The following is a 21,670-nucleotide window of genomic DNA, read 5'->3' as shown; positions in this document are numbered from 1 at the left end:
TAGCAATGGAAAAAATAAAACATTTTTATAGGCTTAAAATTGTCATTAGTGCATTTAGATTTCTGGAGAATGAATAAAAATTTAAAATACCTTTACAATAATACAATATTATTAGGAATTAGCCATGTATTGAGGTCATTTTAGTGAGCTACCATTGCTTAAATATAAGAAAAGTAATTTCTTGGTCCAAATTAGTGAAAACTTAAAAAAAAGATTGTCTTCAGAGGACATTATTTGAGGACAGTTTTCTTTTCAGATACATTCTGATACTCAAAAATCACTATAACAATTATAGGTTTTCAATTGTATCCTTGAAAAGATGTCGGATTTCCATTTCTACAGGAGATTTTATCACCAGTGTGTTCAATTCCACAGGGTAAGCCTTCTTCATTATTATTAAGAACTACATGCATATTAGAAAGACTGACATTCATTACTTTTTCATCTTTTCAAAAAGATACAGGCAGACTTGCTAAACTAAAAGTAACATCTATAAAGTCATGCAACAAACTATCCCCACAATGATTGTGAAGAAGCCATTCAAACTCCCCAATAACATCATTAACAGGCATACCTTGCCATTCTTTAAAAAGAATAGCTGAACCAGTCAGAACTGAAGTGGTAAAGGACACATAATATATTGGAATCACAATGGAAGTGTTGAAAATGTCCAGATCCTGGTTTAGGTGATTGATCTGCATACTCACACAGACCACAAGGCTAAACAACAGAATCCAGGACAAGGGGTGCTGTAGAACACACTTTCCAGCAAACAACTCCTTGATGGTCACACAAGAGACTAAAAATGCTCTAATCATAGAGCAGATTGTTTTCTGTATTTTTGGTATGTTTCTTCCATTTCTTTAAGGGATTTTCTCATTTCCTCTATCATCTTCATGAAGTAGTTTTTAAGGTCTTCTGCTTCATCTGTGATAGAATATTCAGGTATTGCTGGTGTGTCATCCCTAGACTCTGGTGGTGGCATATTGGTCTTTTCTGTTGTTGAATTTGTTCTTATACTTTTGTCTTCCCATTCCTTCTTCCAGTGGGTTCAGGTGGTATCTCTCCCTCTCCTCTCCTCTCCTCTCCTCTCCTCCCCTCCCCTCCTCTCCTCTCCCCTCTCCTTCCCTCCCCTCCACTCCCTTCCAGTCCTCTCCTTTCCTCCCCTCTCCTCCTGTCCTCTCTCTCTTCCCCTCCCCTTCACTCCCTTCCTGTTCTGTCCTCTCCTCTCCTCTCTTGGTGGATGTAGGCAGACCACAACTTAGATGTAGACAGACTCTTCATGGTCTGGCCTCTCCTGGTGCTCTCCCAGAGGGTGTGAGGGAGGGGCCAAGATTCTCCTGTTGCTCTCCTTGTGATCTCCTCCAGGTTGTAAGGTGTCAAGACTGTGATATGGACTCACTCTGGATGGTCCAGCCTGGTGGGGCAGTTATACTACATGTCAACCAGATCCAGGGAACTCCAAGGAGTGGGTAGGGGCAAATGGGCTTGAGCAGGGGTCACACTTACCTCTCCTGGCACTTGGAGAGGGTCTAAGACTACTACTCTCTTACAGATTTCAATACTGTTTCTTTATTCTGCTAAAAGGACCTAATATTAAATTAACCCCTAATAAGTTGTTATATCATAGGTTAATGCATCTACCAATTGTCAGCAAACTTGTTTGCCATAGATGAAAGTTAACAATGAAAGACACAACTGTCAAAGCACAAAGAATATGAGGCTTTTTGCCCTTGGTGGATCAGCCATGTTCTAGGGAAGTTCAAACATCCAAGTATATATGGGTGGTACAAATTGTACTCTGTGTGTTGAGAAAGAAACAAAGACACAAAGTTGTGTGGGTAGAGGAGGGGAGGAGGTGGATCTGGGAGGAGTTTGGGATAGAAGTTGTATCATAACACATGATATGGAATTTCCAAAGTACTAATAAAAGCAAGAAAAATGGGTTGCTGAAGAAAAATAGCATAACTGGCACAGAAAAGCTCCAAAGACTGAAATAAAATCCATCCATTTTCCGTCATCAAAAGACATCTAAAGTCACATTTTAAAATGTATGTGTCAACCTGTTCCTGCAGTTTAAAACGTGAAGTGATCTATTTTCATACTACAAAGATTGCCAGTTTGAAGATATGGATCTCCATTCTTAACACCCTTTCGAAAATTACATTTATTGCACAGATATGCTTCATACTCTTAAGAATGAGGAAGCACCATACTTTCAGATCATGTGTTCCATCCTGCAGTTCTGTTCCGACTTCCAGTATCAGAGAAGATTGTCCTCAGTGCACAGGTAGTAATGAAGCAGTTGGCTGGATGACATCTTGTGGGGCATCACACTGCCATAAATGGTACAGTAGCCAGCACACTTTGTCTCCTCCCATCTCTTATCCCTTTTTGGAAAAGTCAGAGAGAGAGAGAAAAACTGTTTTGACAAATTGCCAGTCTTCTGGGGATCCCCTAAGAGTTTTAAATGATGCTTGCCAAATGCTTAGCACCAAGTAACTAAGCAGAGCCGCATGTAAAATCACAGGAAGAAAAGAAGAGATTTTGCAACTCATAACGTCATGTTTACTGACTTTAAGTGTAAAAATGCATTCAAAGAGTAATTGCTTATCCCCTCCCCTCATGCTCCCAATTTGTTCAGGAACTCTTGTCCTTTTCTCCTTTACCAGGCAAACATGCCTGTCTCTCTTAGGGACCTCCTTGTTTACTAGTTTCTCTGGAGGTGTGGATTGTAGGCTGATAATCCTTTGCTCTATGTCTAATATCCATATATGAGTGAGTATATACCATGTTTGTCTTTCTGTGACTAGGTTACCTCACTCGGGATGGTTTTTCTAGTTTCATCCATTTGCCTTCGAATTTCAAGATTTCATTGTTTTTTTTCAGCTGAGTAGTACTCCATTGTGTAAATGTACCACATGTTCTTTAGCAATTCTTTGGTTAAGGGACATCTGGGTTGCTTCCAGGTTCTGGCTATTCCAAATATTGCTGCTATGAACATGACTGAACAGATGGCCTTGGTGTATGAATGGGCATCCTTTGGGTATATGCCTAAGAGCGGAATTTTTGGATCTAGAGGTAGACTGGTTCCCATTTTTCGGAGAAAGAGCTATACTGATTTTCAAAAGAACAGGAGGGATCAGGAAGATTGAGTCCTGGAATGAATAGATGATAGCAAGAGACACATCAATAGAAGGAGCCATTCTAGATTTAAAGGGATGCACAACGATGACCCCCAACTAGGAATCTAAGCAATAGTGAAGAGGCTACCTTAAATATCCTTCCCCTATAAAGAGAATGATGACTACCTTAAATGCCACCCTAAAGCCTTTATCCAGTAACTGATGGAAACTAAAGCAAAGACCCACAGCTAAGCACTGAGCCTAACTCCTGGAATCCAGTTGTACAGAGAGAGGAGTGATGAACAAGGGGGATCAAGACAATGCTGGGAAAACCCTCAGAAACAGCTGACCTGGTCAAGTGGAAAATCATGGACACCAGTCTGACAGCTGGGGAAACAATGTAGGACTGAACCAGGTCCCCTGAATATGGATGTCAGCTGGGAGTGCTGGACAGTCTATGGGACCTCTGGCAGTGGAACCAGTATGTATCCACAGAGCACAAATGGACTTCCCGTCCCCATCTCCCATGGAGAGATACTATTTTAGCCTAGATTCATGGGGGAGGGCCTAGGTCCTGCCCCAAATAACTTGACAGTTTTTGATGATCACTCATGGAAGGTATCACCCTCCCTGGGGAGTAGGTGGGGGATAGGATAGGGGTGGGTGAGCCATGGAGGATGAGAGGGAGAGGGAACTGGGATTGATATTTAAAATGGGATTGTTTCTAATATAAATACAAATTTGTAAAAAAAAAAAAAGTAATTTCTTAATGACATTGCAGCTACTTAGTGAATATCTTGGTTTTCTTTGTGAACATTTGCTCTTCCAGTGCCTTATCTATTGTATCATGTCTAATTTCTACAGTAAACTCCCATTGCAGTATTTTAAAATGTACATTCATTTGTACATTTCTCTTTTATTACTTTATAGTTTTTAGTAATTGATGAACTCATTCAGGAAACACTTAGCATCCATATTAAACTCTTTCTCTTTCTGCTCTTCTGTGAATCCTTTCTTGTCTCCCCTTGTTAGCAAGCAGTTGCCACCAGAGCAGAAACTTAACATATTTTGCTTCTCCATCAGACCCCCTGCCCCTGTGTCATACCCTCTGTTGTTTCTAATAAAATAGTAAATTATTGGAATGACTTGGATAAATTCTATTAAGACAGTGATTTCATAATCAAATTATTAGAGTCACGTGTTTTTCTAATGAGCAGTTTGATTAATTATTGATCTTGAGTTCAGTAACACCTTCATTAGTCTCCTTACAGTTAACTGTAAGGCAGTGTAATGTGACCATAATACAGTTTGCCTTCATTTGCAGAGATGTTGATCACCTCCTGAAAATAATCAATAATGTGATTAAATTAAACTATCACTGTGTTTAGAACATTTTCTCTGTTGTCTTATTTGTAAGAAAAAAGAAAATATGTCTTTTTTGACGTCCTTACTCTTTGGATAATTTAGTAACCAATTATTATCCACGGTTTAGAATTCTCTAAACCGTGTGGTTAGAGAACACCGTATGGATGGTGTGTTTATAATGGAATGTGAATATTAATAAAATAAACAATTCATTCTATGGAAGTAAATGTCTAAATGTCTTGACTATATTGGTTTGCAATCATTTGACATGCAGAAGGCATCTCTCAATATCTGATTTCATTTTATAGATAATTCCCATATTACTAGCTAAGATAAGTCTAAAAAGAAGCATTTGAAAGGAATAGGGGTATCCTGCTGCAAGACAAAACCATTCTAAATGAAATGAACCATTAAATAGCCTAAAATGACTTTATCTCTGTTGGTAGTAAATATTTTGTTCTTGAGAATCCTTATGAACAATTTTCTTATATACTGTTCTTTAGTAGACCATACCTATTGCTCTTGATACATTAGATATATACACTTTTGAGAATATATAGTTTTGAGGGTGGAGAGATGGCTCAGCTTTTAAAGGCTAAGCTCACAACCAAAACTATAAGAGAATACATGGTTTTAGTTAGATTATATTTGTTTCCCATATGCAATATGAAAACATGACTGCATTTGTTTCAATTTTGTGTAATAGTTTCTTTTGGGAAAATGGATGCAATGTGGTCATCATATTATGCAAAATAAGTGATACTGAAAGAAAAATATAACATGTTCTCTCTTGAAGATCTTAGATTTTACACAGAAACATAGGATCATTTTGACATAAAAGTAGATATGAGACTATCAGGAGTCATGATAGAAACATCAGGCAAGGAGAGAAAGGAGGGTAGAAGTGAATGTGGCCAAAGCATATGATATACTTCTGTGAAAATGTCTTTGTGAAACACATGACAATATACAATAAGCATATTCCAATAGAATTACCTATACACGTATATGCAAATTGTTCCTGTCAGATGCCTTCACACAAGGATCCATCCAGTTCCATTTATTTGGAGTTATAAAAGGAATTGTTTGCTGTATGGAATAATCTGGTTTCAGAAACTAATAATACAGAATTGTGAATAAAAACACACAGTGCATTTTACAATCCATTTTAGGCAAAATTCTAGACAGTAACCCAATATTCTGATTTTACACTAACTGTGAAGCAGGAATGCAGGAATATAATGTAGTTTGTCTTCATGTGCACAATGTTGACTGCTTCCTGAAAATAATCAATATTGTGACTTTATAGTCATACATCTGGAATAATAAAAATCCACATTTAAACTAATTTCTAAATTAAATCTTGGTACTTTTGTGGATGTAAAGGTCCCTGAGGTAGGAAACAGGAATTCTCTAGAATATACAAATATCCCACTGAGCTCCCTGTGAGGCAAAAGGATCCAAAGTCTAACAAAGACAAGTGATTGCATGATGTTAACAACTTGAATTAGCTGGGAAGCAGATTACTCTCTCAAGACTGCAAGAAGGAATATGGTCCTGCCAATCTTGTGAATCAATGGGCAGAAGTTAGCTGTGTAGAGATCTGCTGAGATGTCTGAATTACAGAAGTGTGAGTTAATAACATGTGATGGTTGGATTTTCTAAATTTGTAGCAATTTGTTCCACAAGTAAGAGAAAACTAATTCATGCTCACGACGACCAAGAAAACGAGGCAGAATAGGTAGGAAAGACTCATTACTGTTTCCTGAATTTTAAAAAATCATTTTACCAAATGAGACTTTAAAATATTCACTAGAAAATATGTGGTTAATTATCAGAGTTCATTAATGCAATTTCAAAGTGTCTGGGTTTGCTTAGGGGAAACCAGGGAGGGAGAACACACAATATTATTTGCATGTGTTTGAACCTGATGTCCAAGGTTCACTCAAAGCTTAACATTTTATGGTGACAATACAGCTGACTTCTAATCATATTCATTATGTTATTAATGTGTCTAAAATTTGGTTTATATGTGCATATTTCAAAAACTTTGAGTTTTTTTTAACTTTTTAAATAAAATATATTGGGTTCTCTGCTGTAGTATAGTTATGAAATTGCTTTGCACTCACAGTGCAGCCTATTGTAAACAATTCTAAACTCATGTTAAAAGATACTAACTAGAGAGACAGCTATTATATGAGAATGTGTAATAATCAATGGACTTTTAGAAACAGTGGCAGCAGATAAAAGAACAGATGTTAAAATATCACTTGTTTTCTTTCATAGCCACATATGCATATGACATATGCAACTATGAGAAGCTGTCAGGATACAATAGAAAAGTAGTGCTGAATTGCAGACAGGTCAAGGTTTGAATTAGGTCTTTACCACTTGCTGGTTTTCTTTGAATGAGTCACCCATGCCCTGGCACTTCAGTAGCCTTATGTTTTCAGTCAGGACAACATTTCCTTCCCAAAGCAGTCATACAGATTGAGGAAACCATAACGTAATACCTGTACCAAAGTGAATAAAATTCACTTGATAGCATATAGTACCAATGTCAGGAACTATTTATTAGTTGAATATATCCGCAATTTTTCACATAAATAGAGAAATATCCTAAAAGTCATGTGGAATTGCAGATGATACTGGACAGCCAAGAACAATGCTGGAGAAATTATCACACCATAGTACAAGCTATACTACAAAGAATAGCAATATTGAATACATGGTACCAAAAAAAAAAAAAAAAAAAAAAAAAACCAAAAAAACAGATTTGTAGTTCAATGAAAGGAACTGAAGATCCAAACATGAATACATGTAATAATAGGTATCTCATATTTGCTAAAGATGCCCAAAAAATGTACTAAAGAAAGGAGAGCATCTTCAGTAAATGGTGCTAGGAAGATTGGTTGTTCACACATACAGAATAAGGAGATTAGACCAATGTCTATCACCTTGCACCAAAACCAACTTCAAATGTTTCTAAGAATTCAATATAACAAAGCAAAATTCTAAAATTTCTGAAGAAAATGTAGACATACAACATACAGGTATAAGAAAGAACTTTCATTAAAAAAAAAACTCCATTTCCTCAAGAATTCAGGCTAACAATGAAAGAATTGGATTTCATAAGCTAAAAGGCCTTTGTACAGCAAAGGAAACAATAGTTGATTATGAGAAAGCAAACCAAGTGGAAGGGAAACCATTGTCCACTATAGAGTTGATAGATGATTATTACCCAGAATATATGAAGAACCCATAAAAAAGAGTAAAAATAAGGACCCCCATTAAAAAGAATACACAAAAGTAACTTTAAGAAGTATTCAGTATCCTTAACAATTAGAGAAATGCAAATTGAAATGCTTGTAATTATCATCTTTCTACAGCTGGAACTGCAAAAGCAAGAAAACAAATAAAAATTGATGCATATAATGATTTCAGGAAAGGGGACCCTCATTCATTGTGTGGGGGATTACTACGTGGTACAGGGACTATGGAATTCAGTGTAGAACATTTTCATAATGCTAAACATAGATTTGCTGTATGATTTATATCACTTCTCAGAAAATGCCCAAAGCACTTGACATCCTACTCCACAGATACTTGCCCAGCCTTGTTCATTGTTGCTTTGTGATCAATAGTAGAAAGAGACACAATTAATTGACTAATGAGTGACCAGTGAAAATGTGGTATTATATACTATCAAATACTATTCCACTGTAAAGATAGAGCATATTGAATATTTTAATACAAAACTAAGACAAGCATCTCACATTCTTTCTTATTTATGGATCCCAGTTCTGAGTCTTCAGATGGAAGTGTATAGCCAGGAATAACCACAGAAAATAGGAGGGTAAAACGAGACCCAGAGGTTGATGGGATTGGGAGAGGAATCTTTTAAGAGGGGACACAGTTTCTATGATGGAGGAAATAAGAATAATGGAGGGAATACTTTATCTGGAGAGAATAGGGAGGGCAATACAGGAGAGAGTGGTAGAAAAATCCACAAGGAAGCATATTTATGTTTAGTTAATGTACACATATAATATATAAGTTTATGTGTATACACACATAAATAATTTAAACAAACTTATGCTGCTGGGGTGATAATGCTCCCCTGGAGAGCAGTAAACCAGCTGAAAATAATCCCAGTACCAGGCATGGAAGAACTTCCCATCCAGTTGTAGGCCAGGGGAGTCTAAGTGACTCCCCAAACAAGGTGCATTGTCGTACGTGCCTACCAGAACTTGAAGGTGAGACCCTACTGCTTAAATCACCACATGTTTCAGACACAGGGCTTGAAGAAATCAAGCTGGAACTGCCTTGAAAGCCTTATCCTCAAAGATTAGCTCTCATAATATGAGAAGGTGCTGCACAAGTTTCCAAAAGAGGAAAACAAGTCCTATCCAGTAGTAAAGCTGGCGAAACCAAGGGTACAATAGTGGCAGATTTATCTATAGCATAACCAGTAGCAGTATAAATTGGACTTAAGGCCTTCTCAGAGGGAGATAATTGATACAGGCAATTCTATAAAAAAATTTTTATAAAGCACTATAAACATAGCCAACTACCAAAGGCTGATGAAGTCATGGATTCTAATAGAGAACCTACTACTGCTGCTTCCCTAAACCAATATAATTCTGGACATATCTCTCTCTCTCTCTCTCTCTCTCTCTCTCTCTCTCTGTGTGTGTGTGTGTGTGTGTGTGTGTGTGTGTGTGTGTGTGTGTGTGTCTGTGTGTAAAACGAAATAATTAAAGAAAATGAAGCCATGAAGTTGAGAGAGAGTCAAGGAATGGAAGGAGGAATTTGGGGGTAGAATATGGAAGGGGAAATGATACAAATACAGCACTCAAGAATAAAATTCTCCCCAAAATATTAAAATAAATGAAGAAGAAAAAGGATGTTTGTGGTCATGCTGAGAGTCTTGAGATTGCAAATTATCTTGCATGAGACCTAAATGCAGTCCAAAGTGCCTTCATAAGTAATGAACAGAATAATATTTGAACATGGATGAAAAGTCATTGTGACTAATGGATAGAGAGAATAAGGGAGCCATTATCAGAAGAAATGTGTTAATCACTAAAAGCCAGCTGGCCAGTGATCACTTCTGGTGGAGAATAGAGCCTTTGGAATGATTCCAGGCCCACTGATACTTTGGTTCTCATAGCAAATGTGCTGAACTATGTGAGAACACTATGTGAGAACTATGTGCTATTGCTTTAAGAATCATCACTTGTCTGTGTGTGCAATTTGCTACAAAAGCTATAGAAAACACAAACAACACAGTGCTAACTGAATGTTAATTTGTTCTTACATCTTTAAACATGTTTTTCTTATCTCTGCTTGTTAATCTTACAATGTGGCTTTCACTTTCATCACAGGAATAAGTTGTCATGACCCTTGGTTCATTATCCTAGGGCATGCTTCCTAACAAACAGCTAACTGTAGTGTATCAAATCATGGAAAACTGAGTCCTAATGCAGAGACAAAGTTTTATCCCAAATGTGATGTAATTTGTTCTGGTATTCACATATGACAAATGAAATTTATGTTGAATACACTTAAAAGTATAAAATCAAAGGCAAAGGGGAAAGATTTATTTTTTTACTATAGAACCAGGACAATCTTCATGGAATAATTCACACTTGGGGTTTTCCACATAGCTTAGCCATTCATAGGTGAAAGTCAGGGCAGGGTCTAGCTGTAAACATTCAAAGAACTGGGGAACAGTTTATAATTGAGGGCTTGTGAGGTCCAATACAGAGTGGGAGGGACAGGTGTTTATACCATGGGAGTAGAGCTGCATGTGTTCATAACACAACACCTCTAGATACTCTGTGATTACATCATGCCCTTTGAAATCAAGTCTGGATGCTTTAAAATAACTATAGTGTTTATATTTTAAACACTGGCATCTAGGGTCTGCAAAGGGTGTGAGAGTGCAAAGACTGTGTAGCTTGTAATCAGAAATGACTGAAAAATTAGATACCCAAAGTGAAGACATAAAAGGTCTAAATAGACATAAAAATCTGACTAATTATTTCAGATTATTTTAATGATCAAATTCCTATGTGAATTTGATAGAATCGGAGTAGAATGTCAAAGCATTTTGGTTTTTATGTATGTTTTTGAAAATTGTGTGTTAGAACAAAGCCCCTGTGGCTTTAAAATATTAAACTTTTCCAGTTTAAGGAGATTTGGTGTAGGGCCCAAACCAGCCATGTTTTGGTGTTTTTAAATTTTTTTTTCATTTAAAAGTCTGTAGAGAAAGCTGAATGCATGCAGCAGGAGGACATGGTTCACAAAGCACAGCTTGCAGCTGTTTTCAGTTTGGCCATTAGATTTTTTTTTACACCTGATTTTCTCCAACTCAATCCACTGCTGTTGCTGTTATGGGGCTAAATTGGAAGATCAATATTCATTATCCTCTGTGTAGATTAGCTCACCTTTTATGCTGATGTAGACCAACTCAGGGGAAATGAGAAGCAGCAAAACCGTTCAGGCAGATGCAAGAGAAGAAACTGATGAAGCCATGGATGAGGACAGAAGAATAAGACAGATTGTCCCTGAACCTAGTGTGCACAACAGTGCATACATCAGTTAAACTGTTATTTGGATTCTACTTCTCATTCTTTCTTTTGACAAATTCCTTTGAAAGATGGTTTTGGAGAACCAGTTACGGTATAATGGTAATCTTTTTAAAATTAATTTTTAATGTTTTTACATACCAATCCCAGGTCCCTCTCCCTGCCACTCTACCACTCACCCCAACATCTCCCCATTCCACATCCCGTCTACTCCTCAGAGAGGGTGAGACCTCCTATGAGGAATCATTAAAATGTGTCTCATTCTCTATGGAGGGATACTCTCTTAGACTAGATACCGGGAGGTAATTAAGGTATTAAGGTAATTGTAAGTATTTCAATGTAAGTTTGAAACAGGAGAAATAGCTTATTTGGCCATGTAGTGCTTAGAAGCATGAGGTCCTGAGCTTGGGTTCTCAGAATCCACATTAAAAAAATTGGTGCAGGATCCATCACCTATAATCCCAAAGATAGCATGGTGGGATACAGGGAAGTTGGATCCCAGGAAACTGGTAACACTGCTAGCTTGACTTGAATAACAAAATCAGATGAATGACTTCCACATGTGAAAACCTGCATCTACATGTATACACACACACACACACACACACACACACACACACACACACACACACAAAGGTATCTCGTTTGTGAACCTGTAATGGTGGCCCTTTGTTGTTCCATGCAAGAAGTCAGGAAAATTAGAATATAAAGTTTGTTTGAGTGACTATAGATAGCAAATCAAAATAATTAAGACTCACCCATTTTGTTTTGTTTGGATATACCACAGTTGAGTTTTTAAACAACATATAGGGTATATTTAAAGTGCCTAGGAAATAAAATTCTTAAACCCAAAGTTAATACTGAATAAACACATTTTCAGATACTTTATTATTATATTTCCAATAGGTTCTGGCATCTTATCAGCCAGACTTACTTAGTTCCCAAAGTTTCAAAGGATAAGTCCATGATCGTCATGGGATCATGGGAATATGTGAGCAGGACTGTGGCAGTAGTTGAGAGTTTACAACCTGATATGAAGTCTGAAGGGAGAGGGAGCTAAAGTGAGCCTGGTGTGAGATTTTGAAGCTTCCAAGCCCAACCTCAGTGACACTTCCAACAAGGCCACACCTCCTAATTTTTCCTAAACAGTTCAATTAACTGGGAATCAAACAGCCAAATATATAAAACTATGGGAGCCATTCATCTTTAAGCCACCACAAAGATCAAGGAAACTGAGACCCATAGATATGTTATAGTAATAATGATCATTTCTATCATTCCTTGAGAAGGCTGGTATCCTGTATTTATGCCAAGAGATTGATTGGTACAAAAACTCCATCCAATTCTCAACAAAACTGAGGGTGATGGGTGCTCAGTTAACCAATGTGGTACTATAAGCGAGCCTCCAACTAATGCTGTCTTTTATGAGTTCTCTTGGCTGTGGTGCCACCTTATAGCAATAAAAGCATAACTAAAACAACCATAAATTAAGAAGTCTGGATTAGATTACCACCCAGTTCATTTGAACTCTAAAGCACACTTCCATATTCCTTCACTCTTTGCTGCTATAGCCTTATTGATTCTTGCAGTGATTTGCAAAGAGTAAATATTTCCAGCTGTGTAAGAATATCACAATTCACCTCACATGCTATTAATGAAACTTGATATTGTTTCTGATAATTTTCCAGCATGAATAATTATTCTTCATTTAGGAAAGGGATTTTCATTCTAATATTCATCCTCTAACTCCATTATTGTCATTTTAACAAAATAGATTAAGAGAATTGCAATGGTTATTTTAAGGCATCCAATTACAGGAGTAACATATCGAGAATACCACAAATCTGTGATTAGAAAAACACTTTATTATGCTCTCAAAAGATGAAAGGTTTTAGTTATTTTCTCTGCAGAGAACCCTATAAATTTCAAAAGAGTTTTACTATGAGTTGGAAAGTAAGATGAAACAAAATTAAAATACTACATTAGGTTTGAGAATTGGATCCCCCACACTATTCACAATTCTGCATGTGCTTTTAGAAGCTACACTGCTTTGTCTTTGCTTTGATATGAATTGGCATGAGTTTCACACACTGAATATACTTCTCAGATGTTAGACATTAAAAGAGAATCTATAAATGTAAATGATTTTAGAAGTAAACAAAGGGTATATTTAATATCCTTATATTTGAAAAATAATGTACACAGATGTTTAGGATTTTCAGATGACTGAATATCAAACTTTTGACATAAAGAAAAAAATGAATTTCAGTAAGCTTTTGGCACACTCTTAGCAAGCAAAACTTCACACAAAATTAACATATTGTATTGCTACCAATATGTGTAACTACAAATATATGTATATGCACATATGTATCTTCCTACATTGTATGTTCATATTTTTCTATAATGATAAAGAGTAATTATAGAAACAGCATTTTACTGTGGGAAAGAATGAGACCAGCACTTTATTTTTCCTTTTCTTCACTCCCCTCAAACAGTATTTTTTAATTATTTGGGAAGTTAGTACAATGATCCCAATCACACTTCCCATTTTTCCAATGTCAACCCTCCCACCCATGCCCATCCCCTCTCCAAAAAAAAACAAAAAACAAACAAACAAAAACAAAAACCCATCGAGTCTAATTTCTCTTGCCCATATACTGACTGCAGCATGGTCAAATCTCAGTGACCAGCCCCTTAAAGCAAACTGAATCCCCCTCCTTCAAACCCTCCTGAAGCCATCAACTGTGAAGAGCTATACTTCAGCAACTTAATCATAGTTTTTAAGGACTTTCTACAATATCTTCCAGTCTAGACTGTTCTTTAGGAGGAGAGCTTAGGGAAGGAAATTATCACAGAGGCCTTCAATGTGTCTCATTCTCTGTTATGAGTCTGCAGTCATTGATACCTCTGCATAAAAAGCTTCCTTACCTAAAGCAGCCTGGAGCAGCACAGATCATAAACTCCCACAGGGTTTCCAGTGGCAGCATGGATTTCAACATGGTTGCTGTTAGCAGCTTGGATCACAGACATCAACTTGATCCCTGCTGGCAGTACAGTGCCACCTTCCATAGCAGAACTGTTTATATGAGTCTTTCAAGTCACCCATTTATGCATGTAAAATTATATTCTTTTTTAATATAAACAATGCCTATCTATTTGTGAACACTATATAATCATATTTCTTAGAATGCTCCCGGCTGTCTCTTGACTTCAAGTTCATGGCTTATCTTATGTAAATGACCAAAGGTAGTGTTCTGACATAAGGAACACCGGCAGCATCCCTGGTGGATTTAAACACTAGTTGTCTTCAGTGGACTCTGAAAGGCTGCTTTCAAAGCTCAAGAGCTGTGCATTTAAAAAGTAGCTTTTTTTTTTTTTTTTTTTTTTTGCAAGAGAATGCTTGGAGAACACAATACTGTGAAAGCCAATGCCAATGTTGCAAGATTGTAAGGACATTTATAATCCCTGAAAATAAGGAAGATACCAAAAAAATCCAACTTGACACTCACTGTCCCACAAAACAACAATGATGTATAAGCAAAGAAGCACTAGACAGATAGACAGAAGAGATATTGGCAACCCCTTTAAAATAAAGAATGTTTGACATGAAAGGGAAGCATTTCAAAGAAAAAAAATCATGTTAATAATTAGTAGAAAAAAAGTAGTGCCAAGAAAGAAGAAATCAAAAATGCAGCACAGACATTAAAAGCTTTTGAAGAGTTTAGTATGTTTTCTGAGCTGAAAAAGAACAATGGAGCTAAAATAGTGAAATCAAAGTGCTAAATATGGAATGAGGTAGAGGAAAAAATAGAAAAGGTAGTTGTCAATGAGCTTTTTAGATGAAATATAAAAGAATTAATCTACAACATATCCCTGAGTGTGACATTACATAAGATTTATCCTGGAAAGGTGACCCTTTGGGATATACACTACAAGAAGTTGACGAAAGGACATTCACAGTCATGGGTCATATGCAGTGTACAGATGGACTGAGATTAGAGGTATATGTGCTGTATTATCAGAGAATACTCAGCCCTTTGCTAAAATAAATTTATGTTATGATGATAACACAGACTGAATTTCATTTATGCTTCTGTTTCCAGTAATACTAAAAAAAGAAGTAATTTCATGTAGGATATATGGAATAGGCTATCTGCCTTCATAAGGGTTCTGCCTAGACCCTAGATAGCTGGTTCCTTCTATCAATAAAATGTACAATCCTTAAATTCTTTTCTTCTCTAAAAGGCTTTAGCTTGTGATTCTGCCACTGCTTATTGACAGAGGACTATGCTTTTTATCTAATCATATACCTTTAGAGTAGATACAATTTTGTGGGCCCTGGAGCTTGTTTACAGAAAGATGGCTTTACAGAGATAAATGTAAAATGATGAATTCAATATGAAGCATGGGGCCTTTGGAAGTAAACAACACATCCAAGGGTTTATGTCTCATTAACTTTTAGGCAAATTAGCCCCTGTAATGTATTTGCTGCAAATAGCTCCTCTTCTACTCCAAATTATGATGCACAACAGGACGTTCTCTTCTATCCTCATTTCATACCTAAACTGTCAAAGATGCAGGGCAAATATCTTAAATTCTAACCAGAGTTCTAAGCTATATGCATGAGGGTTAGCAGAAGGTAGCCTAACTGGTCTTTTTTCACTCATTTCCACTTTAGAGCTCATATTTATAAGAGGATGGCAGAGGTCTATTGAAGACAATTTTTGAACAAAATCAAATACTGTGAATTTCTGCAACTTTTCCACAAAAAATATAGTTGGGTTATGTATAACAGAATGAAATGGCATAAAATATTCAGGTAGTTATTGGATAGCCTTTTATCTGCTAAGCCATATTGCTAAAATGAAAGCCACAGCTGTTTTAGCTGCCATCTTTCCAAAATGGCAGGGGTATTTTACTGCTAGCACTGAGAGCTGTGCTCACAGCCTTGGTCTATGCTGCCATCCAGCAGCATGCTGCCAGCTTCGAGATGTGGTCACTGCAACTTTCAACTCTCATATACCCATTAAGTTGATAGCACACAAAAATCTCTGCTTGTCTCTAGCAAAACAGAGCCCACCCAAGAAAAATACTGCTACCAAAAAGCCTTGCTTGTCTCCGTTCTTTTGTTTCTAAGATCCCTTTTTAAGTTTTTGTCAAGTTTTAAGTTGAAGTTCGTAGTACCCAAGTTGTAGGTGCCATTTTGTTACAAGAAGTTTTCCTGCCAGCCTGGTCCCAGAGCCAAATCAGACCCAAATTACACACAGTGAAGCTGTATAGATAGATATAAAGCTATTGGCCAGTTACTAGTGTTTCTTATTGACTAGCTCTGTCTTAAATATTAACCCACTTCTAGTGTTTCCACGTGGTCTCATCTTTCTTGGGAGAGGATCCAAACATCTTCCTCTCAAATGCCTACATCTTGAGTCTGCTATACTACCTCTCCAAGAATCCTCCTTGTCTCCTAGTCCCACCTATCTTGCCTTCCTATTTGCCAACAGTTGCTTTATTCATTAACCAATAAGAGAAACATATTTACAGAATGACATCTCCCATCAGATAAGTTTATTTGTTCATATCTAAACTTACTGTGTTTTGTGATGTCATAAAATATAGAATGAGAAATATACACTCTCCTGAAGTTGTGTACTTGCTCATATATGGATTTTAGACCTAGAGCAAAGGATCATCAGCCTATAATTCACACCACCAGAGGAACTAGGATACAAGGTGTATTCTAAGAGAGTCATATAAAGTCCCTCACAGAGCAGGGAAGGGACAAGTCCCCAGAGCACAGGGGGCAGTGAATGGAGAGAGAAGTAGGAGAAAGAGAATGGGAGGAATGGAAAGCATGTGTGACTAGGAAGATTGAGTCAGGGTAGGAATAGAAGATATAAGAAAGAAAGAGAGAGAGAGAAAGAGAGAGAGAGCGAGAGAGAACGAATATAAAAAGGGGAGCCATTATTGGTTTGAAGAGAAAACTGAACCTAAAGGAAGGTCTAGAGACCTACAAGACTGCCGCCAATAAACAATTTGAGCAACGATGGAAAGGCTACCATAATTGCCCTTCTGGGATAGTGAGATCAACAACTAACTTATCCATCATCATGGAGCCCTCATCTAGTACCTGTTGGAAACAGAAGCAAACACCCATACCCAAATACTGAGTCGAACTAGAATCCAGATGCAGAGGGAGAGGACAAGACCAGGCTGCAGAAACACATAGAGACAGCTGACCTGAACAAGGAGGAGCTAATGGGCCCTCAGATTGATAGCTGGGAATCCAGCATGGGACTGACTCAGGCCACCCTGAATATGGGTCTCAGCTAGGAGGACTGAGCAGTCTAAGGGACTTCAGATAGTGGAACCAGGATGTATCCCTGGTGCACAAAATGACCTTGCTAACACATCCCCCATGGAGGGATAACTGCCTTAATCTAGAGACAGGAGAGAAGTCCTAGTCCCTACTTCAAATGACTTGACAGATTTACATGATACCTGGATGGCATTGACCTACATGTGGAATTGGGGTGTGCAGGATGAGAGGGGAGAGTGCTCAGGGTGCATGTGAGGGGTAGAGAGGGTAAAAGGGGGGAGGGAGGGGAAGACATGTAAAATAATAATAATAATAATAATAATAATAATAATAATAAAAGAAATATTTAAACCAAGATTGGATGCAAAAATAATGATTTAGAAAAATACAGTGAAAATACAAAATGTAAGTTAATGTATCAAATTAGCAAATTAAGAAATCTTCTTCCCTTCCCCAAGACTGGATGAAATAATTATTACAATAATTTTGTACCTAGAAATTTATTTTTTTCAGATATGAAGGATAATCCAGAAATATGACAGCTGCCCTGTATCTAGCTCAGGAGATTGTAACACCTTAGTGGGTTGTTTTGCTTTTTGTTTTTTTGTTTTGTTTTGTTATGTTTTGTTTTGTTTTTGTGTGTGTGCTATGGATCTTAGAACACATTGAAACTACTTAAGATAGTGTGTCAAATATATCTCTTGGCAGGAAATAGCATGCAATGTTTATTTTTAAAACCAAGGACAGTTAGTGATACGATGATTATCAAAACCCCATAACTTGCCTGGATACTGAATGAAGTATAACAGTGTGGTTTATAAATGTGTGCTTCAGTGGGTTTACACAGTTATCTGGGACTTCTATAAAGTCTAGAAACATGTCTTGCAAAAATAAGCATGATAACAATCATCATAATTACAGTAGTACAATGGTGTTGCACGACTTTTCCCTGCAGAATGGAGAACCACAGACCAGTGGCAATTACCTAAGAAGCAAGAGAACAAAACCACAACTATGCTCAAGGCAACAAGGATACAGGGACAGTGTGGGGCAGTATGGGATAATGTGGGGTGTGACTCCCATCATTACCACATCCCTTTATCCAAACACAATTATAAAATGTTCTTTGTGTGTGTGAGAGTACTCAGGACAGGCTATTAAGGGAATGACTAACTTGTGATCCTTTGGGACCTATTTTGGGAGAAAGTTTGGTTTCATTATCTTAGCATTCGGATTAGTTTGACAGCATAGTTCACCTCAAATATTGCTCTTTTAAAATTAACTTTCTCAATAACATGCCTCAATGTTTTCCAATGTTAATATCTCAAATGATGAAAGTAAAGCCAAAGTTTCAGAATGAGGTGTTGAAGGGAAGGCTTCATGGTTAAGAGCACAGGCTGCTCTTCCAGAAGACCCAGTTTTCATTCCCAGCACCCACATGACAGCTACCTACTATCTATAACTCCAATTCCAGGAGATCCAATTCCCTCTTCTGGTCTCTCCAGGGACCAGACACTTATGTGGTGCACAGATATATTTGTAAACAAAATACTCATACACAAAAATACAAATAAACAAAAAAATAATAAAGTTCAGAATGAGCTTGTGGATTTTGAAACAAACTACCTTGATGATGAAAAAATAAGATAGCATTGCAGAGTGTTGTAGCCATGGAGAGGGTGTGTCCAGCTACAAGACTGCTTGTCCTTATCAGAGATACCTATGTATGAAGTCTTTTACAGAGCTCAGTATTCTGTCATCTGTATCATTTAAATTATTGTGATTTGAAATTAAACTTTAATTCATGCCTGTTAGCAATAAATGAATCTGTGTTTTAAGAAAGAACTGGTAATTGATGCAGTAGGAATTGGGTGAAACATTTTAAATCTTACCACATTCAATGCCCTGAGCAATCTATGACACAAGAGTATCATTATATACACTTCACAAGTAAAGGGACCAAGGCATAAAAATGGAGAACAGCATCACTGTCTGAAACCAGGCATCCTGGCTCCACAGTCTGTGTGATAAACTACTGAAGCATAGAATTTGCTTCACTGTGAATAAAGGCACCAATAAAAATGGATCAGTGCTTTGAATAAATTTACATGCAGCGTGACACATCTCTAAGTTTATGTCATTTACTAGACTTAAAAAGAATACAAATGCCAATCACCTCTGACTGACTGTAATAATCACATGAAAATGATCTTAGAAAAGTGAGGGAAGAAGCAGATGTAAAATTTAATTATGACAAAGTACCATTATCTCATTGTTCTATGTAACATATTAAAGATGAAGAAGCAAGGATCTTTCTTTTGCTGTTGGTTCTGAATGCTCTTTTTTTACAGCTACATTCATTACAGTAGTTTTGCATTAAATTTGTAACTCATGAAAGAAAAATTAAAAATGCACTATATTAAATGCTGTAAAATCAATATAGTTTTGATGGCTTTATGATTCAAAGCTGTCCCGATTAAAACCGCTACATAAATTAGATTAAAAAATAAGAAACATCATTATATCATACTCTAAATATTTACATAAAAACTCTTTAAATTTATGTTAAGGAAATATTTAAGTTTCCTGTTACGTAGAAAGTATTATTTAATGTAGATAACATGAACACTAAAAATAATGACAAATATATTTTTTGGTTCCTAGAATATAAATGTAGTATCTTTTCTTACTAAATTAAAATACTCAGAAATAGTGCACTTGACAAAAAAATGATTCCTACAATTAACTGGATTAAGCAAAGCAATGTTTTCTAACATCAGCTTTCCAGTTTTTTATGACAAGGATGGTACAAGTGTTATCTCAATATGAATTGAAGGATGTAGGAGAATTCTGCACTTAATGGAGCTGGGAAATTGTTGTATGGGAGAACAAACAGAGGTCCAGAAATGTTACATTTATTCAGTATCCCCTACTGACCAACTGGATATATTTTATTGCTCTTTTCAATTACTGAAAAATGAGTTGGCATTTGGTTATATGTGTGTTATTAAGACATAGACACTGTGCTAGGGTTAACTTTCTAGATTGTCAGCTTTGAATTAGATGAATAATTGAATAAATATATAAATACAGAGGTTGTTGAACTGTTGATAATTACTAGACAGTATATATGTTCTAAGGAAATATAAGGATACATTAATTCCTTTTGTACAATATAGTGTTGAGGAAAAGATATATGTCTTTTGTGTCAGTTATTGTTCATTTTCATGGTTTCCAATTGTTGTGTTTTTATAACTTATCTTTCATTACTATTCTCTATTGCAAGACATTGTCAATGCTTTGTTTTTATTCTGTCAACATAGTTTTCTTTAGTTGTTTGGATATATTTATATCTAGTTACTTTGAAATCCGTTGGGTTTATCTGACACCTGAGTCTTAAAAGTAGCTTTTATTATTTGCTTTCCTTCCTTGTGTGTTTGTTTAACCTCTCTGCCATTCTGTCTACCCCTCCCCTTTGAACAGAATATCACATTTTGGGAAATATACTGTAGCCACTGTGAATCTATCCTTCCATATCTCCTTTCTGGGATGTATTGTTTGCTTGTTTATCTGTCTAGTGACTTTGGATGGAATATTTTAGTGAAGCCTGTTTTCTTTTTAGCATGCAGGCTCTGAAGTTGCTTCTCACAAATAAAATTCTGCTTGTCCAGCTGCCTCAAGACCAGTCAGCCAGCACTGTAATTTTAGAAGGAGCCATTCATAACTAAGCATGAATTGAGATAGGCAAAAGGCAAAGTAAAGCAAAGCAAAGCTTCTGTATGTTTTGTAAAGGTGAATTTAGAGAAATGGAAGAATTCTTCCTTTAAACATAATAAGTTTGTAATGTCCAAGTCAAAGTAATTTGCATATGTTCAGAGTTAGACAAGCTGCAAAAAAAAAAAAAAGATACAGAAACAGAAAACAAAAGAAGCAAAAACAAACAAACAAACAAAAAAGTGTTTTCTGTGAAATTCAATTCTAAAAGCAAATATAAAGGCTGGGGCATCTTTGTTAGAGTCTGTGTGTCCAGCACAATGTGTTGAATTTATTGTGGTGAACTCTACGAGGTGCATATGAAATACTCATTTACTATACTGTGCTAATTTCTCAAGTTCTACTTTTGGAGGAATACCAAGGATGGCACAGACCTATAGGCATAAATAAACACCATTATTTTTCATTATTATCTCCTCATTTCTTCTTATTACCACTCCCACATGGCTATTATTTTCAGATAAGGTCTCATGATGCCCACACAGGGTTCCCTA

The 21,670-nt window shown here is 36.5% G+C and overlaps 1 pseudogene; it reads right to left on the bottom strand.

Annotated features, from left to right (window-relative positions):
• Positions 1 to 299: 299 nt before the first annotated feature.
• Positions 300 to 21,670, bottom strand: part of LOC127234350 (magnesium transporter NIPA2-like) — a 116,589-nt pseudogene continuing 95,218 nt past the window's right edge.

This window comes from Phodopus roborovskii, unplaced genomic scaffold, assembly GCF_943737965.1.
Source record: "Phodopus roborovskii unplaced genomic scaffold, PHOROB, whole genome shotgun sequence".
NCBI classification, from domain to species: Eukaryota; Metazoa; Chordata; class Mammalia; order Rodentia; family Cricetidae; genus Phodopus; species Phodopus roborovskii.
This window is presented reverse-complemented; position numbering and strand designations above follow the sequence as displayed.